We start from the raw sequence: 26472 nt of genomic DNA on the forward strand, positions 1-26472 counted from the left end.
TGGTGGTCAGTGCGATCCACAGGGGGAGCTCCTCTCAGCCACAAGCCAGGCTGAGGGCTGTGAATGCAGCAGTGATGGTGAGAGCCTCTTCCGCCTCCTCAGCAGCGCTAAGGTGTCTGACTGTCAGCTGGCAGGCCGACATCCCCTGAGGGCTCCCAGGCTGTGAGAGGGTGCAAGCCAAGCTGAGGGACCTTCCCCCTCGCCCCCTGAATGCAAGAATTTTCATGCACCAGGTCTTTAGTCCTATATAATAAAAGCCTAATATGCTAAGTGTCCAGTCATCCAGTTGGCTGTTCAACCAATCAAAGCACAATAATATGCTAAGGCCACTCAACCGCTTGCTATGATGTGCACTGATCATCAGGGGACAGACAGTTGACCAGTTGACCAGTCGCTATGACATGCACTGACCACAAGGAGGCAGACATTCCAACTGGTAGGTTAGCTTGCTGCTGAGGTCCAGCCGATAAGGACTGAATTAGATGGGCCAGACAGGCTCTGGAGTCCTCCCGTGGTCCCTCCCCAGCTGGCCAACCTCCTATGTCTTTCCCTGGCCCCAATTGTGTACTGGCAGGGTCCCTCAGCCTGGCCTGCACCCTCTCACAATCCGGGACCCCTTGGGGGATGTCGGAGAGCCAGTTATGGCCCGATACCGCAGGCCAGGTCAAGGGACCCCACTGGTGCATGAATTCATGCACCGGGCCTCTAGTAATGCTAGTAATACTCTTAGAGCTGCTGCTAATTCTCTTGAAAGACTTTGAAAGGCTCTGTTAAATTTAGCTACCTTTAAATTACTGTGACTCTCTTTTCAAACTATAATCCAAAACAGTCTTGCATAGCACAGAAGACTCAAAATATGTGTTGAGGGACTATATAATACATTTAAAATTCTTAATGTTCAGTATGTTGAGTTACATATCATATGTCTTAAAACATTTTGAGAATTCAAACAGGAAATATAATATAGAAGGATATAATATTAAAATATTAAAATCATACATAAATCATGAATATTTCCATTTAAGTATTTTTCTCAAATATATATTAAACATATGCAAATGTATTTCTTTTCCTCAGCCTATATGAATGAAGACGCCAGCAAAATTACACTTATATTCTTGAAATGTACTGTGTAATACTGTGAGAGCCTCTTGTAAAGATTTCTTACACTGATGCCAATTTAAATGTCACTATCGCAATCACCATGGTAATGTTTTCAATTAGCACTACACAGTCACAGCATTACATGAGCCCAGTGCACCATTTGGCAACATTATAATGGACCTCCATATTATTTAATTTTATCAAGTGTAATCTAACCAATTAAAAAACTGAAATAAGCAACCACCATAATCTAGCTGTAGGATTCATATTTCAAATACTCTCTAACTAAACTTTTTAGTATAAATATGCATTAGCATGTTTACCTTTGCAAGTCACCTATTTGAACACAATACATTTACCAAAATATATATATTTTTAGTATCTCATTTTCAGACATTGGTATTAAAAATCCTGTGTTTATTTCATTTGAAAAGTCCATTTGAAAATACAATCACATGTGAATGTAATAATTAAATCCTGTGGAGGGAAAGAAAATTAAGATCATAGTAACATAACAGTCCTTTATTATTGTCATATCTGGCACTCATTAAGCACATGTGAGGGACCAGTAGCATCTCACAGTTTGTAGTGGCCATTCATTCTGTTCCCATATAGCCCATTCCTCCATCATCCTAGCCCATTGGGGTTGTGCTTCTCTGCCATCCTGAAGTTCTGTGAAGCTATTTAACCATGAAAGTTTGAGTAGATGCAATGTAGGTTCTTTCTGGAAAGAGGGTTTATGAACTGTTCTGTGAGCCTGTCACTGTCTTCTTTCCTTTGCCATGCCAAATAGCAAAACTTGTTAGCCTAGAACCCAAAATGATGAGAGGGAGCTACCTCACACCCCTACCAGCCAACCTGTGATCGTAATATATAAAAACACCCTTAGTCCCTCATAACAGGAGACTCGACCAACCACAAGTCAGTCCTGAAGTCAGCACTGGGTTGCTGTAGCCACCCAGCACTGATTGCTGCAGCTACAGGCGTGGTGACCCAGCACTGACTGCTGAGGAGGCTGCAAATAAGGCCCAGAGAGAGGCCTGAAGAGAAGCAGGGTCTGATCCGTAGCCTCTGTGGCTTCTGTTGATCAGCACTTGCCTCTCTCTTTCTCTCCAGCAGCCACACCTCCATTTCTCTCCAGGACTCCACTGGTCTGCTGATCAGCACCGCCTTTCTGATCAGGCCCCTTTGGTAGGCCCAGAGATGCTGACTGGCATAGAAACTGATCAATCAGAACCAAATCTGGGTGAAGTGTGAGGAGCCAATGGCTGCCTAGGAGGTGGAACTTTTGATGCTGACTGACATAGAAACTGACCAGTCAGAACCAAATCTAGGTCAACTGTGAGGAGCCAATGGCTGCCTAGGAGACAGAGCTTTTGACACTGACTGTCATAGAAACCAACCAATCAGAACCAAATTGGCCAACAGAGGAGGGCAGTTGGGGGCGAGATCAGGCCGACAGGGGAGGGCAATTGGGGGCAACCAGGCTGGCAGGGAAGGGCAGTTGGGGGTGAGCAGGCTAGCAGTGGAGGGCAGTTGGGGGCCATCAGGTCAGCAGGGGAGGGTAATAGGGGGTGAGATCAGGCCAGCAGGGGAGGATAGTTGGGGGCAATCAGGCTGGCAGGAGAGCAGTTAGGTGTTAATCAGGCCAGCAGGGGAGCAGTTAAGGGGTGATCAGGCTGGCAGGCAGAAGTAGTTAGGGGAAATCAGGCAGGCAGGCAGGCAGGCGAGCAGTTAGGAGCCAGCAGTCCCGGATTGTGAGAGGGATTGTGAGAGGGGTCCCATATTGGAGAGGGTGCAGGCTGGGCAAGGAACCCCCCGCCAAGTGCAAAAATTTCATGCACCCAGCCTCTAGTAAATATATAATGGGAGGGAAAATGAAACTTTTTTAAAAACAACTTCACTGCACATCCTAGTCCTTTTGACTGATACATGTATCTTAAATCACATACCAGTCCTCAAACCAACTTGATGAAGGTGCTATTATTTACATTTGATACACAAAAATATGAAAGTACTGAATGTTTAAATATATTGCCCTAGATAATACCTGTTAGGTTATGAGAAACAAACAAAAATGAGCTCTGATACCTCATACCTGCGTGGAAATTAAGAGCTGTGATATGGTTTCCCCTGCTGATCAAAAATAATTTAACAGAATATCAACATCAGATAAGCTCACTCAATAGCTGTGAGTGAACTAGAAAAAGGAGGGGTGCTAGGTACCCCCCAAAAAGAATGACCAAACATCTTCCTCCTCTGGTTTCTACTTCCTTATCAAAGTCAACTTCAAACTCTTTCTCCAGCTTTCTTGACAGAATCTAATGCACATCTTCAAAATTTCCCCAATTTCCTGATATTCCCCAATCAAGTGCTCATCCCTGCTTTATAAGCACTTACAAAATGCTCCACTATATTTCCAAATGCCATAAGCCTATCCTGACTTCTTCTGACCAACATATCTGAAATTATCCCATATTGAGCAGTATGCCTTGTTGCAGGAAATTGCTTGGCTATAGCAGTGTTTCTTGTGATCTTTTGGGCAATGGGCTTTTCCAGTGGCAGCTGAAATTTTGACTTAGGGAGTCTGACTCTAGTACCTATGACATAGCCACTATGCTGTAATCCAAATAAAACAGTATTTATTTTGAGAATTAAAAAGGTAATTAACATAGGTGACTTCCTTTTTTAAAGTAGTTCTATGATAGTTTTCCTAAACAAATCAAGAGGTCTGTTTAAAACAATATATCAAAGAAAAGTAGTAAAATTGGCACAACTATAACTTGTCAGTGTTTATATGATATGGATTCATAAGGAGAAATTATTAAGGAACAGATTGAGTTCCCACCCCACTGGTCCAGCATCAAGTGCAGACTATTGAATGAATCAGACCCTCTCCTTATGGACCATAATTATTGTTTCATACAAGAGCCTTCACTTTGTTTCATTGATTTATTTTTATCTCTATCAGACACTCTCAGCTCCCATGATTTTCTAAAGATTTTTCAATAAAAACCTATGAATCAGAAGTGTTTTACAATAAAAATTAATTATCCTTATGATGTATACAGAGGTTAGTGTGGAATTATGGTTTGACTTGGAGGAAAAATAACAAACCAAGAGTTCAAGTGATCCAGTGCACTCTGTCTGTGCCTCATAAGATGAGTTGTAACAAAACAGCTAACTATGGAGGACTATTTCAATAATTTGAAAATGTTATTTTTCATTTTACACATGATGTCCATAATTACATCTCATTTTTAAAGCACTGCAAAGTTGAATATGTTTACAATTTTGTTAGAAATACTTCACAACCATACACTGAAATATGATGAACATTACTGCACAACTGAATATCTCTATTAACCCACTGAATTTAAAGGGAGAATATTATTTTCACTCTAAATAATCATGCTCTCACTCTTGATCTTTCAGGACATATTTTCTTTGCTGGAAGATGAAGTCTAAAAAGTAAAAATGTATCTGAGTCAATTCTTAAAATCAGGCCTATTGAAGCTTCTTACACTTCTTACTAGGAATCCTTCTCTTTATGAAACTCATTTAATTTTGCCACATGGTAAGACCATTGTATTTATTTTATTTTTTCTCTATATTTGCCAAAGGCATATATGTTTGCTGCTTAAATGGCATCATTAAACATCAGATATATGATATACTAAATTAAATATATATTCATCAATGCAAAATAAAATCTTCAAATATTTGCCTCTTAGGAAGGTGCCTGTTACTAAATATAAATCCTAAAATATATGCTCTGGTTTCTTGTACATTAACAGTCATTCCCAGAATTGTTTAACTTATGTCCTATTGCATAATGATGTAACTCTGTATCTGCCAAACTCTTGCCACAGCTGTCTTTTCTAATAGGATTCTGCTTATTAAGCATATGAGGGTCGCCAGTGTCAACAGTGAGACTCAGAACTTTCAGTATGTCATTATCTCCTGATAATAACTTAGTGAAAAATCATTTTCAGTTTGAGATTTTGTCATCTTACTCTAATGAGACATCATTGTCATTCGAACTAATGTAGGTAAATAAACAAAGGGAGTGTATAGATAAAGACAGATACAACATGCAATCATGCTTTTCGTGACTTTTATTACTGAGATAACCTATCCTTTAACATTTCTACATGTTAGTGGTTTTGAGCAATGTATTTTTTCTTAATTGTAACCATCCTCAGAAATAGATATTTATTGGCATCTCAGTAAATCTCTAACATGCAGTACTGGTATGTGAGTATCCAGTATTAATGAACTTTATACTTAACTAGAGGCCCGATGCACAAAGATTCATGCAAGAATGGGCCTTCCTTCTCCTAGCTGCCAGCACTTCCTTCGCTCCGGCCCAGAGCCACCTTTCTGCCTTCGCTCTGGCCAGGAGCCACCTTTCTCCCTTTGTTCCGGCCCGGAGCCACCTTTCCGCCTTCCCATGCTGCCCAGAGGACCGGAGTGGCTGGGGCTGTGAGGGACGCCTGCTCCATCGCCATGGCAATGACACAAGCATCCCACCCCACCCCCCGGCTGCTCGGCACCTGAGCGCTGCCCACAGGCCTGGCATCTTTGTTGGGTTAATTTGCATACTCACTCCCAATTGGCTGTGGGGCATCATGAAGGTATGTGCCAGGAGCCGGTCCATGCTTGCTGTTTCAAGGGACCTGGCATATATGGCATACTGTTCTTAATATGTTTGCTCACCTTCTTGGCACTATGTGTTTTAACCAAGGTCTCTGAGAAAGGTTGTTTCCCCAGGTAGGGATTTTCCCCTGAAGTTAGGGAGGGAATAAAACCTCTTAACTAAATGCCAGGTGGGTAATTAATCACTTTAACTACGAACAATCATGCTTAAGCTACATAATCTTTACTCCCTGGAATGGAGATAAGAAACACCCTAACCTTTGTAATAGAGATTGATAGGATTGGAATCAACTGGTATAAATACAGATGTAAGAAGACAGAACGGAGAGAGAGACAGAACCAGGAGGCACAGAACCTACACAGAACGTTCTCTAGAGACAGAAGAACTTCGCTGGAGAGAACATGGCAAAAGATCCTGGACAGAAACTGGCCTCAGAACCTAGAGACAGAACCTAGCGAGAGAACATGGCAAAAGATCCTGGACTGAACCTGACTACAGAAATTGTCAAGAGAACCTGACTAGAACCTGGTGACTGAACCTGGCTGGAGAACCTGGACAGAACCTGGCTGGAGAACCTGGAGAACCTGACTGGAGAACCTAGCAAGAGAACATGGACACAGAACCTGGCTGGAGATCCTAAACAGAACTTGGCTGGAGATCCTGGCTAGGCTGCTGATCAACTGAACGCTGTCTCCGTGTCATTCCTTCTTTGCCAACTCCATCCACACCTTTGGGGACCCCTGGACCTGCTGGGGTTGGACCCCGGCAGGTATGGTCAATTTACATATTTGTCTATTATTAGTGTAGATATTCTAGAACATAGATATATTATCAAATATGGGCTTTGGCCATGCATGCATAAGTGCTTTCTATGATACAGTGCTAGAATAAATAGACTATACAACGTTGAGGAGAGGGATGAAGGTGAGATTGTTGTTTGACTAAAAAATACATTACTCATCACAAAGTGCCACAATGTGAACAGAAACAATTATATGACTTATTTACAAAAAGCTTAATCACTGTGTATGCTAGCAATGTATGTTTGCCATCAATTAAGAGAAGAAGCCCATTTTGCCAATATACTTAAAAATGTATGCGCTATTCATCTTATAAGATAAGAATGCTTATTTAATTTCAAATGTTTATGAGCTTTTCAATGATTGCATTAAAAATCTGAAACTGGTTCTATGTGGGAGAAAGTTTAGCATAATTTGTCACAGAATTTTCTCCCAAGTAGTAGTTTAAAATCCAGCATAACTTAAATCCATTGTGGAAAATAGCCATGAAATACATTTTTGTTTTCTTCAACCAACTGTTAAATATTGTTTTAAAAGTCAAGTCAGAAACTTAAGATATGATACATTTTACATATTTAGAAAATATTGGTTAGATTGAGAGAAAATTGGGGATGTAGATAGAAAGTTTCAAAGAACACATTGTTTTTTAATCCACCAAGAAGGAAGGCATTTTTTAACTCACTTAAACCTGATAGTTCTCAAAAGGTTCCACTTAGATCAATTAGAGTTGGAGGTGTCAGAGTGTCATCAAGTTACTTAATTATTTTTCTGACTTTGTTTATTCTTCTGCAATATGACAAGCTTAAAATTTAATAAGTACAAGAGCATATGCATATATGTAAATACACACATGTATATATACCCAACACATGCATGTATATATCTAGGAGATGACACAAATATTAGTTTATACTTCTTTATGTATTATCTTCTAAGTCATTACTGAAATAACTAAGGAAGATAGTTAAAAGCCTCTAAAGTAACAATTCATCAATTTACAATATCTGGTATTCAATACTTTCTAAAGTATTTATTATTTTTAAATGATTATTGCATAGTAAAATAACTAACTTCAAATATTTTATTTAAGACTCATTTAAAATCCTCACAAAATGAGGTGAATATTAATTCATTTTAAATAGTGTATATTATAATACTTTGTTAAAATACTTTGTTAACTTTAAAGAAAGTGTTCAATAAGTATTCAACTAATAAAATATTACTAGATGTAGATTTAATTTATTTTCATTTGAAGACTGATTAAAACTACTAATTTTACAGAGTTTAACAACTGAGTAAACATTGTCTCACCTATTATATACTGAAAGTAGAAATAAAGGGAAATTAGGGAATTTTCTCATATTTTCATATTATAATCAGGGCCATCCAAAAGAGGGAGCTAAAGTATTGTGCTAAGTAACTTGGTTTTATGAATTTGCGGTTTTGGATCAGTTTCTCATACGAATTGCACAATGTGTCTAGATGTAAATTTAGCTTGGTCTCATTTTGACTTATGAATTTTGACATTTTAATAAGCAGTACTTAATTTTTGGCCATAAAGTGGTATATAATCCCAGAAGAAAATTATTTTTTCAGCCATCATAATATTATAAAAATTTGCAGCAAAATCTCAGACATCTCTTGTAGCAATATGTTTGGCAATACATCTCCTAGGGCAAGGGAAACTAAGGAGAAAATAACAAATGGAACTACTTCAAATAAAAAGCTCTGCACAGCAAAAGAAACCATCAACAAATTGAAGAGAGAGCCCACTGTACGGAAGAACGTATTTGCCAAGGATACATCTGTTAAAGGGTTAATTTCCAAAATATAAAAGGAACTCATTCAACTTAACAAAAAGAAGACAACCCAATTAAAAAATGGGCAAAGTACCTAAATAGACACTTCTCCAAAATGGACATACAGAAAATAGACATGAAAAAATGCTCAGAGTGGCTAATCATCTGAGAGGTGCAAATTAAAATGACAATGAAGTATGACCTCACACCTGTCAGAATGGCTACCATCAACAAATCAACAAATGAAAGTGCTAGCAAGGATGTGGAGAAAAGGGAACCCTAATGCACTGCTGGTGGGAATGGAGACTGGTGCAGCCATTATGGAAAACGGTATGGAGTTTCATCAAAAAATTAAATATGAAACTGCCATTTCTAGGAATATATCCTAAGAAAGCTGAAACACCAGTCAGAGGGAATATATGTTCATAGCAGTGCTATTTATAATAGCTAAGATCTTCAAATACTTGTAGCCCAAGTGCCCATCAGTAGATGAGTGGATTAAAAAGCTGTGGTACATTTACACCATGGAATACTATGCAACAGTAAAAAAGAAGGATCTCTTACCCTTTGAGATAGCATGGAAGGACCTGGAGAATATTATGCTAAGCGAAATAAGCCATTTAAAGAAAAAGACCAGTATCACATGATCTCACTTGTATGTGGAATCTAATGAACAAAATAAACAGATGAACAAAATAGATCCAGAGACATAGAAGCACAGAACAGACCAATGACTCTCAGAGGGAAGGTGGGAGTGAGTGGGTAGTGGGAAGAGATTAACCAAAGAAATTATATGCATACTAAAGGCCTGGTGAAATAATTTGTGCATGGGTTGGGTCTGGCCCAGCCGGCTTGGGGGAAGGGGCCACAGGCGGTTGGCTGGCCAGCCCCACCCTCTGATCAAACTCTCAGTCAAACTCCCAGTTGAGGGGACAATTTTCATATTAGCCTTTTATTATATAGGATATGCATAATCCATGGACACAAGCAATAATGTGGTGAAGGCCTTGGGGGTGGGGGGTGGGATGGAGGGTTCTTTGGGAAAACAGAAAGGAGACATCTGTAATACTTTCAACAATAAAGATAAATAAAAAAATAAAATTATAAAAATTAATTACAAAAGATGAAAGGAGAATTAAGTAACATTTCTTAGTATTGAGTCTTATTAAGGAAAGGGTGGAATCACATAAGCCTCAACTAACCTGAACCACATGATTTTTCTCCTCACTTATAGAAATAGATTTATAGTAGTCCTGCCTTATCTGCAGTTTCCATGGTTTCAGTTACCCAAGGTCTATCGTAGTTCAACAATATTCAATGGAAAATTCCAGAAATAAACAATTCATAGGTTTTAAGTTGTGCACCATTCTGAGTAGCGCGCGCGCGCACACACACACACACACGCACACACACACAAAAGTTCATGTTGTCCTTCTCTGCTCCCTGGCCATGAATAGGCCATGAATATCCCTCTGTCCAGCATATCCATTCTCTATATGCTCTGGCTCCCCACCGCTGTTGCAGTATCTCAGTGCTTGTTTTCAAATAACAATTGTTTTACTTAATAATGACTCTCACCCAGAAGAGTAGTGATAGTGGTAATTAAGATATGCCAAAGGGAAGACTTAATGTGCTTCCTTTAAGTGAAACATATGTATGTGTTGGAAAAAATATACATAGTGTAAACAGTATATAGTTTGGTACTATCAATGTTTCCAGGCATCTACTGAGGGTCTTGGAATGTATCGCCTGCAGGTAAGGGAAATTAATGTAATAATATTGAGGTTGTTTCCATGTACACGAACACTTTTAAACATTTTGGGGGAGGTTTATTGAATGAATCACCCTAGAATTCTTAGTACTAAATAACTGTTCCATGACCCAGTTGTTCAGAAGGAACAAGATGAAGGGATAAGGATTTCCTAGAACAGGGAAGCTGAGCCACATAATTTATTTTTTATTGATTTCAGAGAAGAAGGGAGAAGGATAAAGATAGAAACGTCAATGACAAGAGAGAATCATTGATCAGCTGTCTTCTGCACACCCCACACTGGGAATCGAGCCCACAACCCAAGCAAGTGCCCTGACCGGGAATCAAACTGTGGACTCCTGGTTTATAGGTAGATGCTCAGCCACTGAGTCACATGGTTGGGTTCTGAGTGACAATTTATAGTAAAGTTACTTGGAGCTAAAATATATTAAAAACATGCCTCTGAGAAGCAACCAACCAAGAAAACTGACCACATTTCAAACAGTCAATATTTTTAAAAAAATTAAATGAATAAATGAATGAATGCTCAATTGCTCAATAAAATTATCAACAGTTAGATATCAGGTTTTAATGTAAGGCTAACAGGGAAAGCTATGTGTCTATAGAAAAATCTAGCCACATTACTCATTTTATCTAGTTAGTTATAGCTATTTTAGTTATAGTTTGTTTTATATCTTTTGGCCAATAGTAAATGTAATTACTTAGAAAATCAACAATAAAAAGATACACAAAATAACTTGATTCTAAGCTAAGATTTCTGGATTAATCATGAAGGATTCCATAAGAGGTTTAAAAATAGGCTTCTTTATCTATTTTGCTTAAATTTCTATCTGTGGTTCAGTGTAAGCAAATAAAGAATCAATATTGACAATACATACTGAATTTGGATTCATTCAATGTCTTTCAAGAACACTCTTAAAAGTAACATAAAATATGATTCATCCATAAAACACACCCAGGAATTTATAATATTTTACATTACTTCAGCAATATCACTGGCAAAGGGATTCTGTATGCTAATTATGTGTGTGGTTTATCCAACACAGCTGCTACTCATTTTCCCCATAGACTAGGGTAGGATACCATTATGAATAAGGGTTCATTGACAAAGAAAAATTGAATCTGCGCTTCCTTATTACAAAATGGGATTAATTTAATTAGTGAACAGGTTAATTTATTTCTTCAGAACATCAGAAAGAAATCTGTTACTCCAGTAGGAAATTGCAAGGAGATACTTTATCTACAAATAATTAATTTTCTTGTAAATAGATTGTGAAAGCAAAATATTTAATTGACTATCAGATACTCATATAATGTTTTCTCAAGAGATTACATTGAAACAGGATGTTGTTCTGTTGTGATTTGTTAGAACTTATCTTACATACTCCTGCTTTTCTTATTAATCTCATAACACTATAGATAATAAATGGTTAGGATAGTAATTTCTTCTATGCTTAAGCGGGGTTTACTACCTGAAGTCCCTAAGATAAATTATTTATTAAAAAAAGAAATAATATCCAACGATAGAGCATGAAATGATGCCAATAGATAACCTCAAAGAAATTACTGGCCTTGTATTCATTCCTTTTTAATAAATCTGGTATTTTACAAAATTGAATTTTTTAGAGATTCATTTCACATAATAATTATTTATTCTTCAAATGAATTCAGTCTTTATTTTAAAATTGTCAAACAGATATTTTCTTTTTTTCCAAAGATTGGGCAATTTTGTTAAGAGATTGCTCCATATCATGCAACGATGGCTATAATACAGAAATAATTTGTGTATTTAAATAGTATAAAATAGTATCATTTTATACCTGCAGAAATATGTATACTTTTAAACAAAGGAATAAATTATACTGTTTTAATTAGTTACAACACAAAAATGTATTAAAATTGATGACTGAATTTTGTCTTTCTTTTAGGTGGTTGATATCTGAATTTGTAATATTGCTTGTGAATATGCTGATAGAATGTTTGAAACAGAGTAGTTCTGTACACACACTGAAATAAATACATTTCTGAATATGTGTGACAATAATCGAACTCCAACTCATTATTTTTACTCATTGAAATTCTGATATCAGTGTGGGGAACTTACGCAATATGGACAAGGCTGTTTGAACACATGTGATAGATCTGGTACTAGAGTGAACACCAATGCAGAGAAATCCTTCGAGAGGACCAGGTCTGACAGCATGATATCCAGGCTTTTGGATATTTTTAAGCACAGAATTTCTGTTGTTTTATTTTTCCTTGCAAGATGGAAGCTTGTTAGAGAAACAATTGAATGTTAAATATATATAACTAACTTCTAGTAAAGATTCAATTGACTTTGGAAGTGAAAGAGCCCTTAGATGTCTCTAGCCTCTCTCTACCATTATTACAGTGAAGAAATTAATTCTAGAGTGGTGAAGGAAAACAAACCCCTTATCTCTGGTCTTTTTACTCCCAACCATTATTCTCTTTATTATACCAGATTGGATTATAATTCCACCTTTTAAAATTTAGACCCAAGAGAACATAACTAGAGATAGCTAATTCAGATATGGTTATGAAAATATTGACTGACCACCAAAACAATATCTAGGGTCCTGGTACGAAGAAAGGAGATTTAGACTTATATGATCATTTCAGAAAATTTAACCAGAGATTCATCCAAAAGAGGAAATCAGCAAAAATAAAAGAGAAACCATAAAAGTGCCAAAAGGTAAAGGTTGGCGTGCCATACAACACAAAGTGATGAGAGCAGATCCTCAAAGTAGAGATCTGCCGTCACAGAAAGAATTAGATTTTGGAAACTACAATAGAAGTATGAAAGTCATGTTCAACATAAAATCACACAAGTAGAAAGAAACTAATATTTGGAAAATTTTGAGATAATTCTAGAGCAGATCCTATTCTAGTGCCTTCAAGGATAGAACCTCCCCTCAATATTCAGGATAAGGTGGATCAATCTTATTATAAACTAGAGGCTTGGTGCATGAAATTTATGCATTGGGGGGGGGGTCCCTCTGCTCGGCCTGCACCCTCTCCAATCCCCTCAGGGGATGTCTGACTGCACACAGGCAGTGTCACATTAGTGCTGGGCAGTCCTCCTGGTGCCTCCGCTGGGGGCCGCCCATGGGCTGGGCTGCATGGAGGCCCTCCTGGTGATGGATTGTGATGATGTGATGCAAGTCCCTGCTCATCCGCACCTGCTGTGAACGCAGCCTGCTGATCAGTCATTATGCGTGAGGGCATCTCGACCAATTTGCATGTTACCCTATTATTAGTATAGATGCCTTTTTTTGTCCTTATCATTATAGATAGTGATGTAGAAATACACAGTGTATATATGAAAAAATATACAGTTTTATATGTCCTTCTTATAGTAAGGTACTTGTCCCTGCTTTAATTTAAGTGAGTTTTTTTACTTATAACCAGGAGAAACTACATATTTTGGACACATTCTTCATATTTAAATATTCCACAGTTAGCTGTCCGAAATTCCCACCACCGCATAAATAATAACATTTATTGAGTCCAACTTTATAGGCATAAAAATATAAAGATATATTGGAACAATTTATTTAAATAAGCAAAAATAATTTTTTCTGAACCCAAGTTGTTAACATAACAATACTATGAATAGTAGGAAATGTTTAGTTCACTAGTTCACATTCTTATTACTAAATTTATCTCTAAATAAGCATGATATATAGTATTTACAAATTAAAATAATTGTGATTAGGATATTATACAATGAGCAAAGTTTGTAATGTATCAGGACCTTTGAAACTGCTATCTCTTTTATTTATTATGATGTTTCTCATAATATTTTCTTATCTCCATTCAGAATCAATTCAAATATCATCTTCTCAACAAAACCTCTTTCCACCTTGATAAAGCTTCACCCATCCCTTTAAGTAACTGTCCACCACACTGCCTACTTTCTCAACATTCATCAGTACCGTAGTTATGTTATTTATTAGTTGTGTCACTACTCTAGAGAAGACCTTCCTGATATTAGAAACTCTTTGTCTCATGCTCACTGCTATTATCTCAGGACCAGAGAAATGACGCATGCTTTGTAAAAGGTGAAAAAAAATGGCACTAATCTATGAGTTCAGAATAACAAATTTACTAAATAATATAATAGTTTCTATAGTTCATGAATAATAAAATTCTACTTTATAAAGATTAGGGATAAACTATCAAATTATTAACATTCACCACAAATATAACTTCCAGGTTAATTATAGTGGATGTTACTCACAAGCATGCAATCATTGTTACATTTTGGTTTGAACTATACTTTTCAAACCATAGTAACATTCTCATACAAATAAACCACCTTTATAAGCTGTATTCATTTTAAGGTAAAGACTGTCATTTACTTTATAGTCATTAGTATAATTCAAAGCATAAAAGGGGACAACCATAAAAATGATAGAAAAGGAAAGTTAAATACATGGCATTGAATTATGTGATGATATGAAATACTATGAAATTTTATTAACATTGATTTAAAAGACTTTCATAACTCATTCATATCTCTAAGATCCATGTGTAATGTACTCATTCTGACTTAAAGCAATAAACTTTATAGCATTGTATCTGCAATAGTAAATATTCTATATTCAATATGGTATAAATTTATGACAAAATTGTTCAAAATATATTTCCATTTTATGCTATGTCAATTTAAAAAACCATATCATGTATATTAATATTTATATTCAGAATGCGGTAACTGACCCAGATTTACCTTATCTAAATGAAAGAACAATGAAATTAGTCCTTAAATGAAGCTAGGTCTCTCTCATGCTTTTCTGTATTGAGAGTCCCCATGCTCTTTACCTAGATATGCTAAACCTGAGCAACAACATTCTTAATAATAACAACAGTGGTCATAGGAACAGTGGTCATAGTCTCCTCATAACACACTGTCATGTCAATACTGTTAATATCTTAATTTTACACAGGAAGCTACAGGCCCTCTAGGGCTTTAAAATACTTTCCCATTTTCATACACATGTCTCTCTCTATATATAAAAGCCTAAGCGACCATCGCAACCAAACGGACGACCGAACAGGCTGCGTGGGGCGACTAGGCTGGCAGGGAGGTTAATGAGGGGCAACCAAATGACTGAGTAGAAGGCTGCTTGGGGCAACCAGCCCACAGGGAGGTCAGTGAGGGGCGACCAAATGACTGAGCAGCAGGCTGCGCAGGGCGACCAGGCCACAGTGGGGGAAGTTGCAGGCAACCAAGCCAGCAGCAGGTGGGCCCAGTGAGGGGCAACCAGGCCAGCAGAGGGGGGCAGTAAGGGGCGGCCAGGCTGGTGGGGGGGCAGTTAGGGGCAACCAGGCCAGCTGGGTGGGGGCAGTTAGGGGTGACTATGCCAGTCAGGAGGCAGTCGGGGGTGACCAGACCAGCATGGGGGGGCAGTTATAGGTGATCAGGCAGGCAGGCAGGCAGGCAGGCAGGTGAGCAGTTAGGAGCCAGTGGTCCCAGATTGTGAGAGGGATGTCCCCAAGATCGGGCCTAAACCGGCAGTCGGACATCCCCCATGGGGTCCTGGATTGGAGAGGGTGCAGGCTGGGTTGAGGGGACCCCCTCTCGTGCATGAATTTCATGCACCGGGCCTCTTGTTAAATCATAAGCACAACACTTTTGTAAGATTTCAAAGTAGTTTTAATTCTTTAAAAGCCTATTCTTTAGGCTCCTTAAGGCTGTGGCCATATTTTTGACACTCATAATTTAGCAGAAAAAAAAAATAATGATAAAACCAATTGCTGAAGTCTCAGATTCAAGGCTGGAGAGTACTGACTTATTTCTGGATTTGATGGGGTGTGGATTGAGAGAGAAGAGCTGGTTATTTGAACATTTTTTTAGAATTTATTTTTATTGATTTCAGAGAAGAAGGGAGAGGGAGAGATAGAAACATCAATGATGGGAGAGAATCATTGATTGGCTGCCTCCTGCATGCCCCCTACTGGGGATTGAGCATGCAACCCTGCCATGTGCCCTGATCTGTAATGGAACCGTGCTCAAACACTGAGGCACACCAGCTGGGCCTGAACATATTTTTAATTTATAAAATTATATTTTGTGAAGTGCATCAGTAGTTAAATTGTTGGCGAGGAGAGCAATTACAATGTTATTATATTAGTACAGCAAAGAGATATTAAGATCCTTAGAAGAAGAGTGGCCTAAGGGCTAGAGGGAAAGACTAATGTAAGATGTGAGAAGGTTTAGAGTTCTCAGAATTTGGTCACAGTTTATCTTATATGGATTCTAAGTGAAATAAACTCAGAGAAATAAAAGTACCAAATGATTTCACTCATATGTGGAATTTAATGAACCAACTGAACTAACAAGAAAATAAAGACAGACTCAGATAGAAAGCAGACAGAGAACTTGGTTGGGGCAGTGGTGTTGGAGGGGTGGAGGGATTGAGCAAAAAATTAAAAAAAAAAGATAATTATAAATCACACATTGTTTTTCTTTGCATGTCTTTGGCAGAAGTGAGGAGGATTGAAAAAATTGTCTTGAATTAATTTGAAAAGTAGATTTTAAAAGGGAGATATAGTCCTATCTATCTGTGCTTCCTATTTGGAATTGGGCTAATGGCTTTCATTTTCAGGGACATTATCAAACAAGAGTTAATTTTATACAGGGTGACCAGAGTGGCAAGGTAGTCTGTAAAATGTTACTTATTTTTAAGATGAAGTAACGAGGAATGTATCTACTGAAGAGAAAGTATAGGCCAGACAAAATTTTTTTTTTTTTTTTTGCGTGAGTTTAATGCTCTTTGGTAGGGGTAGAATACAGATTAGTTGCAAGATGTATGGGGAAAACTAATACTAAATAAAAAGAGGTTACAAACAGGTACATTTTGTCACTCATGACAAGAAGGGAGTCTCTAAGAACTGAAGTTGTTTGGAAGTTGTGGTTTCCATGTGAAGGTCTCCCAGCTCGCCTAAGACATAGTAGGGGGATAATAACAAGTAAATTCAAAGGTGAAAAAAATAAAATAATTAGCCAGTGAATTCATTAATTCATTATTACAAATAATCTGAAGATCTTTTTTTTTTTCCTGATTGTGAATTTAAAAAATAAAAACGGTGCGAAGGGTGCATACGGGGTTGTGACCATACCTCTCACCCAGCCTGCACACATTTAGGACACTACATGGTGGTACTGATGTTGTGAGAAGCGTTGTTTCTGCTTACACCCGCACACTGTAGCTGGACTGTCATTTCTACTCCCTGGAAACGGAACACAAAATCAGCTTCTTAATGGGAACAGTTCGCCTGTGACAATCTGGGGACTCCTGAGGTCCAGCAGTCAGTATCAATACCCTTTACCAATTTGTCTCTTCACACACACACACCTAATGGATATTAATGATACAAGGATAGCCTTAGGTATTCAAGCCCCAGCTTGTTTGCTTTTGAATGATTCTCCGAAATTCTCGTGTAGCTGTGAATACTCAGCACTGCATTCCTGAACTTACAGTCAGACTTCTGTGAGTAGCAGGGTGTCTCCTTGCTCGACCTATCTCTTCTTAATGAATTGTGACCTTGGTAATGCTCAATGCCCTAGAAGGCTCATTTCCAGTCAATTAGACAGTAAAGGTAGAGAGGGGCGGGGCCGATTCTCTAAAATCATCTATGAATATAGTGACCAATTTTTATTAGTTCCATATCTAAGGAGTTTCTCATGTTGGAAAAGCTAGTTTGCTGAGACAGTTCACTGAATCATGTCCACAAAATGCAAGCCCAGCTAAGAAGAATACTCACTCAGAGTTAAATCTATTCTGTCTTTGAAGTGAGGGCGGTGGGGGAGGATGATAAGGGGAAAGAAGCCAAGCAATATGGAAGCAGATGTAGAAGCAAGACTCAAGCTGCAATGAAAGTAGGGAAGCATAGGAAGTTAAAAGCAGTGAGATGAATAATCATCACAATCCTTGACACAAGTTAAAATACTGGGAATATAAAGAATATAATCATCAAATGATTATATTAAGAAAAATTATCTGAAGTGTTAACGTTAATAATGAATATATATCACTGATAGTTTATAAAACATCTCTCATTTATAGAAAGCCGCTATAGCCCTAGCTGGTTTGGCTCAGTGGGTAGAGCATCGGCCTGCGGACCGAAGGGTCCTGGGTTTGATTCTGGTCAAGGGAACGTACCTCAGTTGCAGAATCCTTCCCACACCGGGCCCTGGTCAGGGTGCATGCAGGAGGCAACCAAATGATGTGTTTCTCTTACATTGATATTTCTCTTTGTCTTTGCCTCCCTCTCCCACTCTCTCTAAAAATCAATGGAAAAATATACTTGGGTGAAGTTTTTAAAAAAAGCAATACTATATTGAATATGTATAGAATTTTATAATGATCAAATAGTTCTTTTCTAAAATCTGTTTTCAAATCCATGTTTTATAGAATATGATATGATTTATAAATAGTTAGGGATATTTTTGTCCAAACCCATAATTTGGATAAAATTTTCATTCTGGGGCTGAATTTCTTCAGACTCTTTCCATATGGATTGTTTATTTACATTTTCTTATAATTTTAGAAGAATACAATTTGTAAATATGGTCCAAGACATATACATGTGACATTTTTATTCTAAAATAACATTTTGTTTCTCCCTGAATATGTTTAAAACTCAATTTCAATGTCAGACTTTTATAAACACAGTTTAGCCGTGGGTGTAATGAAGAAGGCCCTTCATCCCATGTTAAATAAAGGGTTGTGGTGATCCCAAAGGTAATGCTTCATTTGACAAGCAGCAAGACACAGCAGCTTAGGTCTGGGGAGGTAGGAGGTCAGATATCCTTGATGACATCATTATTAAACTCAAGTTCTTATGAGACTGCCACTAAGTCTGTGATGCAATCCCACCACTTTCTTGTCTCCATTCTATCATTTTGTCTCCATCAGTTTCAATGTTCGTCATTGGGTATACATAATTATAAACTCAAGTACTTTCCTGATATATATGTATGATTAAATTTCTATCAGAACAATTAATTATTCTATTTCTTTTCTATAAAAAGTGTTCAAAGTTGGAACTATTTTCTTATATAAATATAATAATCATCCATATTTAGCTACAGAAAACAAAAAATTTAACACAAGGTGTCAAGCCCAAAGTCGTAAGCTTGATATACATCATACATATTTAAATATCTATTGTTTATATATAAGGAGATACATATATAAAGACAGCACTGATAAAAATGCTAATTGTAATGTACTAAAAATAACCCTACAATATTTAAAATATAAGCTTATTATTGACATTCACAGTTTATATTTTAATAAAACTGCATTTTTTAACTGGCCAAAGTTAATTTTAATTATAAATGAAAAATATATTTATTGCAGATATAATAACAACATTCTTCATTGTTAATGATTGTATCAGGGGTCTCAATTTCAAGTTAAACATAAAAAACAGACAAATATACATTTCATTCATAATCATATGTGTTATGAGAACGGTGCATCAATTACTTAGTCCTTGAAAAGTAAGTATTGTCAAAAATACTAATCTGAGTATTATTTAATGTTTGGATATTGAAAACATAACTGATTTGAAAGTATACATATACAATGTCACATCATCTAGATAAACGGGCAAGATTTGGGCAAGAAGGAAAATTATTATCTCTCTTCTAATAGTTAAATTTATTCCAATCCCTGCTCAGTATATGCATAGTTGATTTATAATGTCCTAATAAGTTATAACATTAATGTGGAAGAAATGACAGTATTACAAATATATCATCCTTGACAGTTTTATTAATTATTGTGCATATGTTATTAGATATAAGGCAATATTATTTAATTTTAATATCATGTTTTTTATAATAAAGCAAATTTCCAATTTAGCAAATAGTTAACTTACCCAGTAATACAACAAATATAAAATGTCTATTGACTTGACCCTCAGTGAGAGGAAATGACCAAATAAATAATTTAAATTTCACCACATAATGTTCTTCCTTTGCATTATACATAACAAAGAAAAAATAATGATTTTATGTTCTGATATTAATGATCGAATTTCTACCTAATATTGTTTAATATAGCATTGTTATTCCTACTTATAATAGCACTTTTCCATCCACTCTAAGAATGAGTAAAGAGATTATATTTTTATTAGGTCTTCAAGAGTTGTGAACATTGAATGAAGGATTACTTCCAGTTACTGTTTTAAAATATGGAAGTCTAATTCTCCCTAATCAAAAAAGTATCCATAGCAGCCATAACACTTGAACTGTAACTGAGTTTAACTTTTACTAAATTAAAATAAGTTATAATTGTTATGTTATTATTTGTTCATGATATCACATCTATGATTGCTTGACAAAAGAGCCTTGTAGTGTCTAATGTTTCACCATTGTAACAATTAAAAGTCTATAATTGATTTAACCATCAAAATAAAAAATTATTGCATTATTCCTTTTCATATCTATAATTATGTACATTTGTTCACCCTAAAATCTATTTACGGTGAACACATGTACATAATTACTTACTGACACAGATACACAGAAATTTAAATGAAAACACAGATATGGTTGCAGATATATAGATAAAGATATTAAATTATAAGTCCTGGCCAAGTAGCTCGGTTGGTAAGAGCATCACCCTGATACACCAAGGTTCAGGTTCAATCCCCGGTCAGGGCACATATAAGAATCAACTAATGAATGCATAAATAAGTGGAACAACAAAAATCAATGTTTCTCCCTCTCTCTTCCACTTCCTCTCTCTCTTTTTAAAATTAGTAAATAAAAATTTAAAAAGATATTAAATTATAAATAGGTAGATAGATGTGAATTTGCCCTGCAAGTTTTCTTGGATGTTTCAACTTAATTAGCATTAAATATAAAATATATTTTAATTTCTTAAATTTCTGATATAGTCTTTGCTTTGTGAAGTATTTATAGCACATATATGTGAATGTTGAAAAATAATACTTCTGTCTATTACAGTAAATTATAGTAACCCTGCTTTGTAGGAAAAAAAATGAATGATCGTCTGAGGAAAAACTAACTCCCTTTGAAACTTTTAGAATTGATGTCTCAGTTTTATAGAGCATATTTTATATGAATAGAGAATATTTTACAGAAGTAGAGCATATTTTACATGGAGATCTTTCTTCATTGCACCCAAGACTAAACTGTGTTTATAGATGTCCCTGTAGGTGAATTACTGACGTTTATATGCTTACACTACACATTGTTATATGTGTTGTTGCCTCCCGTGTTATACTGACTTCCTGCAAATATCGTTTCTTGTTTTATTGACTTTCCTAAGATCCTTCTTTAGTAAATATGAGAAAAAAGTCCATTATGCATTGAATACTCTATTATGTTACATTAAACTTAGTGAGTTTAGCATATTCCAATATAAAATTTGTGAGGTATATCTATTTCCTACATTTAGAAACATGTTCATCTTTAAAATAAAAACCAAATAATTACTAGCCGCTGATTTTTCCATATTAAGTTGAATAAATTTGGTTTGAAAAACTATAATGAAGTCATCCATGCTTGTCATAATTGTAGAGCCAATTTGAAAAAGTAATATGAGCTGCAGGTTTTTTAATTCATACTTATAAAACAATCATATACTCTGGTGTTTTATTGATTAATTAGGAAGTCCAAGAATTATCTTGCTCATGAGGAGAAATACAGAATATGAAAGTACTCATTATTCCTGCAATTGATTTATAATTTGGCAAAGTAATTGAATAGAAAAAATGAAAAAGAAAAGTCTAGAAGACCACCTTAAGAAAATATTCAGGTCTTCTTTTTACTACCTTCTCTCATAAAAGTAAATAAGTGTCACACACACAACACACACACACACACCCCACACACGTGCACACACATATGCACACATACACACTACACCACCTCCAGAACAACAATAACACCTCACGAGGTTTCCATTTTCTCTTCATTGGCAGATCCATTATCATGACTTTAGCGTTTGGGAGGTGTTTCTTGCTGGTGCTAATGTAAAATGTCTTACTTAGGCTCCAGAGATCATGCTTTTATTCAGGCACTTTGCATTCTTAATGTGGCTATGAGATCTCTTACTAGTGCTAAATTTAGGGACAAGTGCATTAACTTATTAGGACTGCTATGGAAATGTATAAAAGTGCTACAAAGACACTCTCCTCACTGCACATTCCTTAGTGTATTTTAATGATGAGGATGGTGGTTGTCCCCGGCAGAGGAATTTAAAGTGACTAAAAACACACACACACACACACACACACACACACACACACACACACACCACAGAAAAACTTTTTCAAGATGTTTAAAACAATCCAGGAAGCACTGCTTTCAGCTAATCACTGCGTGCGTGTGTGTGTGTGTGTGTGTGTATTTGTGTTTTTAATTTTTCATATACAATTTGACAGCTTTGGATATGTTACCTGATTTTTTAATCCTTAGTTTTCTTGGGTCACATCAGAGTTGGAGGTTAACATCTTTTTTCTAAAGTTCTAGAATTTTATCTAAAAATCTAAATAGCATAATGTCATGATTATTTAGAAGGGTATATGTTTTAAGACACAAGACTTTTTTAAAGAAACAATTATGCAAAATACAAAGAAAAAATGTTCTATCTCAGGAAACATGTCTTATGTTTTACATACAACAGGTCATATTTATACATGAGGGACAGGTGAAAAGAAACAAAGCTAATTAAAACCAATGTCCTTTTGGTCTTAGCATACTTTCTTCTTTCTTAAGAAAACTTAATATTATTTAAGTAGATAATTTAAGAGGTAAATTATCCAATAAAGTAGTCAGAAGTATAAATATTTAAAGTATCACATTGGGCATTTTTTAAACTATCAAACTGTTTTTTTCCAATGTTAGGTTTATTTTTTATATTTAAATTTTCATTTGATGGAACAAAATTAGTCTAATGTATAGCAAACTAAAGATCCATTTCACTGAAGCATCTATATAAATGCTAAATAATAATCCATCTAGACTGTTCCCTTTCATAGAGAACACATTACAGCCAATGTTTATTTATTACACACTCACGTTTTTCATTAAGTTAACTTTTACCTTACTTTATAGTTTCTTCTGTACAATATATTACCATAATGCTCACATATTTTGTTATGTAATTTTTCAAAGCACTCTGATTAACTGCAGCTACTCATAGTGCAAATGTTGTAGGGAATGTATATCTGCCTCAAATCACTACTGATGTCTAAAGAGAGGTGAGCCAGAAGAAAAAAACCTCCAATTAATTTTTCCAAGCCTTTAGGTGAATGTGCCATAGAAGAGAAAGTGCTTTGGCTAAACTTTGCATTTACTGGGGTCACAGGAATACACCAAATAAAATCTCCCTGCAAGGTGACACTCAGAAGAGCTTCTGCTCCAACACACAATTAATCAAGTTGAGCAACACAACATTTAAAACTCCAATTTCAAAGCCAACTTTGATATTGTGATATTGTTACATAGGCATTTCTTTTTGCAATGAATACAACGGTGGTGGTATAATTATGTCAACCATTTCAAAATTGTCTTAAAATATCAAATAGCATAATAAAAGGAAACATTATGCTTTTCCATTTTAGAAATTATTCTATTATATGACTTGCTTTATTAGTCCGACCAAATCTGACTCAAAGTTAGTGAATTACTTTTAAATTGGTACTACCTACCTGCTCCCTCTACGGCATTTTTCTATTCATTATTCCCAGAATTAGATTTGCTCACACCAGGCACTTTATCTTACATTTTCTCATTTTTCAAAACAAACAGGGAGTTGACAGTATTTTTAAGATATTGGCATATATCTAAATGCCTGCAATTGTATTTTACAAATTTGAGAAAATTTGAGTTAAAAACCATAATGTATTCTTCGACAAGATCACAAGTGCAAGCTGTTCATGTTATGCCCAAGTTCTTTGCTTCTGTGTGCTAGAAGCATGTTCTTTCATCTTCTTTATCTTTTAAAAAAATCTACCATCCAAACCTGAGTTAACCAGTTTTGTAGTTACTCAAATGTATTTTGCACTTAACATAGCATTGCCTAGGCAATGAAGCAGTCTCTGAATCTTAAAATAGGATTTATTCTCTATTGAATGCAGGAGGTGTTTAAATCACTCTTTTTTTCCAAGTTAAGAACATTGAATGATCACATTAATTCTTAGTCAACTATGGTTGAAAATTGATAGCTCTTCTAATTTATAATATAAAAAGTAACTTCCATGCAAAAGTTAGCACTTTTTGTTGTCACGGCATCACTTCTTTTTCCACAGTACATAGATTTCAAAAACCTTGTAGAAATCTTTATAAATCTTACAGATCTATATGACAAAATATTAAATGACAGAAAACATCCAAAAAGACCTCTAACTTCTCCTCAAATCTATAGTCCATTACATTCTCATCAAAAATTGATCATAAAAATAAATGTGAACTTATCTACTATAGGTGCTCACTTTTCATCTAATGCACCCTTGTTGTTTAAAGTAGATTCTAAGAGCATACACTCTTAGCAGTATCTAAATGGAAACATTATAAAATGTTGATAACCTTACAATTAAAATTTGTCATACCATTTGAGATTAATGTGCTTGAAAATTTAATAGATGTGAATGGTTATATTGATTATGCAAAAAAAAAAACAACCCACCAATGCTCCCTCAAATCAATGCATTTTCCATGTCACTTCAAATAAAACATGCCAATTTTGCTTTTGCAACTCTTTCCCTCCTGTGGTTTTCATCCAGTCTTTATTACATTAAGATATATTTGCCTACTTACTGGTAATGGAGAGCAATTATATAGCCAACCAACATGCACATTTTAGAATGCTGATCTGAGTGAGAGCCACGGATAGTTGAAGAAACCTATATCAGGTAAAGTGATCACATTAACCCTGGCATCCTGTTTCCATCTATATATGTTACTCATATATCACTTCACTTTAATATTTAAAAAACAAAGAAATCATGTCTTCTTAAATTATGAAAAAGATGCATTTTTTTTTTTAGTTCTGACTCAAATTAAATAAGCAACAGTTATGAGAAAACCAAGGGTCCTTTTCAAATTAATTTAATAATAGCAATATACATACACACACTAATGTGCAAGTAATCAAAGCTACTGAAATCAACCAGCATAATATAAAGTTTGACTTTATTTTTATAATAATGCTTCATATGCAAAATTTGAGCACTATAGAAAGAGCTTGGTTAGGTATCAGTTTTGTAAAAGTAAAATAAGAAGCAAATGTTTGCAAGTTATTTCACTGAGCATTTTAATAATACCTTATTCAAATACTATAAAATTATGTATTCTTACCTGCTTCCAAATGTTAGAGAGAGAGGGGTGGGAGAGAGAGAGAGAGAGAGAGAGAGAGAGAGAGAGAGAGAGACCCCTACTAGGAGAAAAAGCAATATTTGCACTACTTCATTATTAGGAAAAAAAAATGAATAGCTCATATTCGCAAGCTAAGTAAATAATACTTACTGTTGTAAGCAATGGAACTGAGTTTAGCCTTGCTCAGCACTGACGATTCCGGCAGCGTTGTGGCTTCTGTCTCATTCCTCCTCTTTTTATAGTATCTTCACAGCTGAATCTTCATGCATCTCAGTGTGCCTCCCTCTTGGAGCATTACTTCTCACTCAGACAGGCAGGAAGCTGAAGCCAAAGGAACTCTCTATCTGATTGGTTTCCATTCAGCGTTTCTGATTAATAACAGACAGTCCCTCACATAGGAAGATGTTGCCGCTGATGGCGCTGCAGGGCTCCAGGTTTGGGACTGGGGCAGTAAAGACCTCTGTAGGCACAGCGATTTGCAAGCGAATGGAGTGGGAGGGAGGGCTTGGAGAAGAGGGCTTTGTCAAAGATCCCCATAAGAGAACATCGCCCAGGGTTTTTAGTCTTGGCTAATCAGCTTCTTTAATCTGTTTGCAGGTGGGAGGGAAAGGTCACAGCGTGTCTAACCTGTAAATCATCTGAAGAAAATACACATCCCATGCAGAGAGCGGTGGCTCAAAGGGACTTTGTGTGTATTCCCTGCAGAATTCTCCACCCCTTCTTTCAGTTCAATACCACAATTCCAAGTTTAAGAAAAGGGAGCGAAAAAAAATCCAAATTATATTTGTCACTGCTAATGAATTTTTATCTGTCTCTCTGAGTTTATAAACTAGCATAAATTTCCAGCACGGTAATTTAGAAGCATCTAGTATCAATGCTTTAACATGTTCTTTTTCAGTAACAAGAATGATATCAAGCATAATTTCAAGTGTCTACAACATTTTGCCTTTTAC

General features: G+C 36.0%; 1 protein-coding gene across 1 annotated transcript in view; it reads right to left on the reverse strand.

Annotated features, from left to right (window-relative positions):
- The window catches only part of CDH9 (cadherin 9), a 94110-nt gene extending 68199 nt beyond the window's left edge, over nt 1–25911 (reverse strand). Inside the window, exon 1 of the mRNA XM_081088633.1 lies at nt 25670–25911. The gene's annotated coding sequence lies outside the window, so the exon portion shown is untranslated. The remainder of the gene's footprint in view (nt 1–25669) is intronic.
- Between the last annotated feature and the right edge of the window lie 561 nt (nt 25912–26472).

The sequence above is a fragment of the Myotis nattereri genome (assembly GCF_964212035.1).
Source record: "Myotis nattereri genome assembly, chromosome: 4".
Classification (NCBI taxonomy): domain Eukaryota; kingdom Metazoa; phylum Chordata; class Mammalia; order Chiroptera; family Vespertilionidae; genus Myotis; species Myotis nattereri.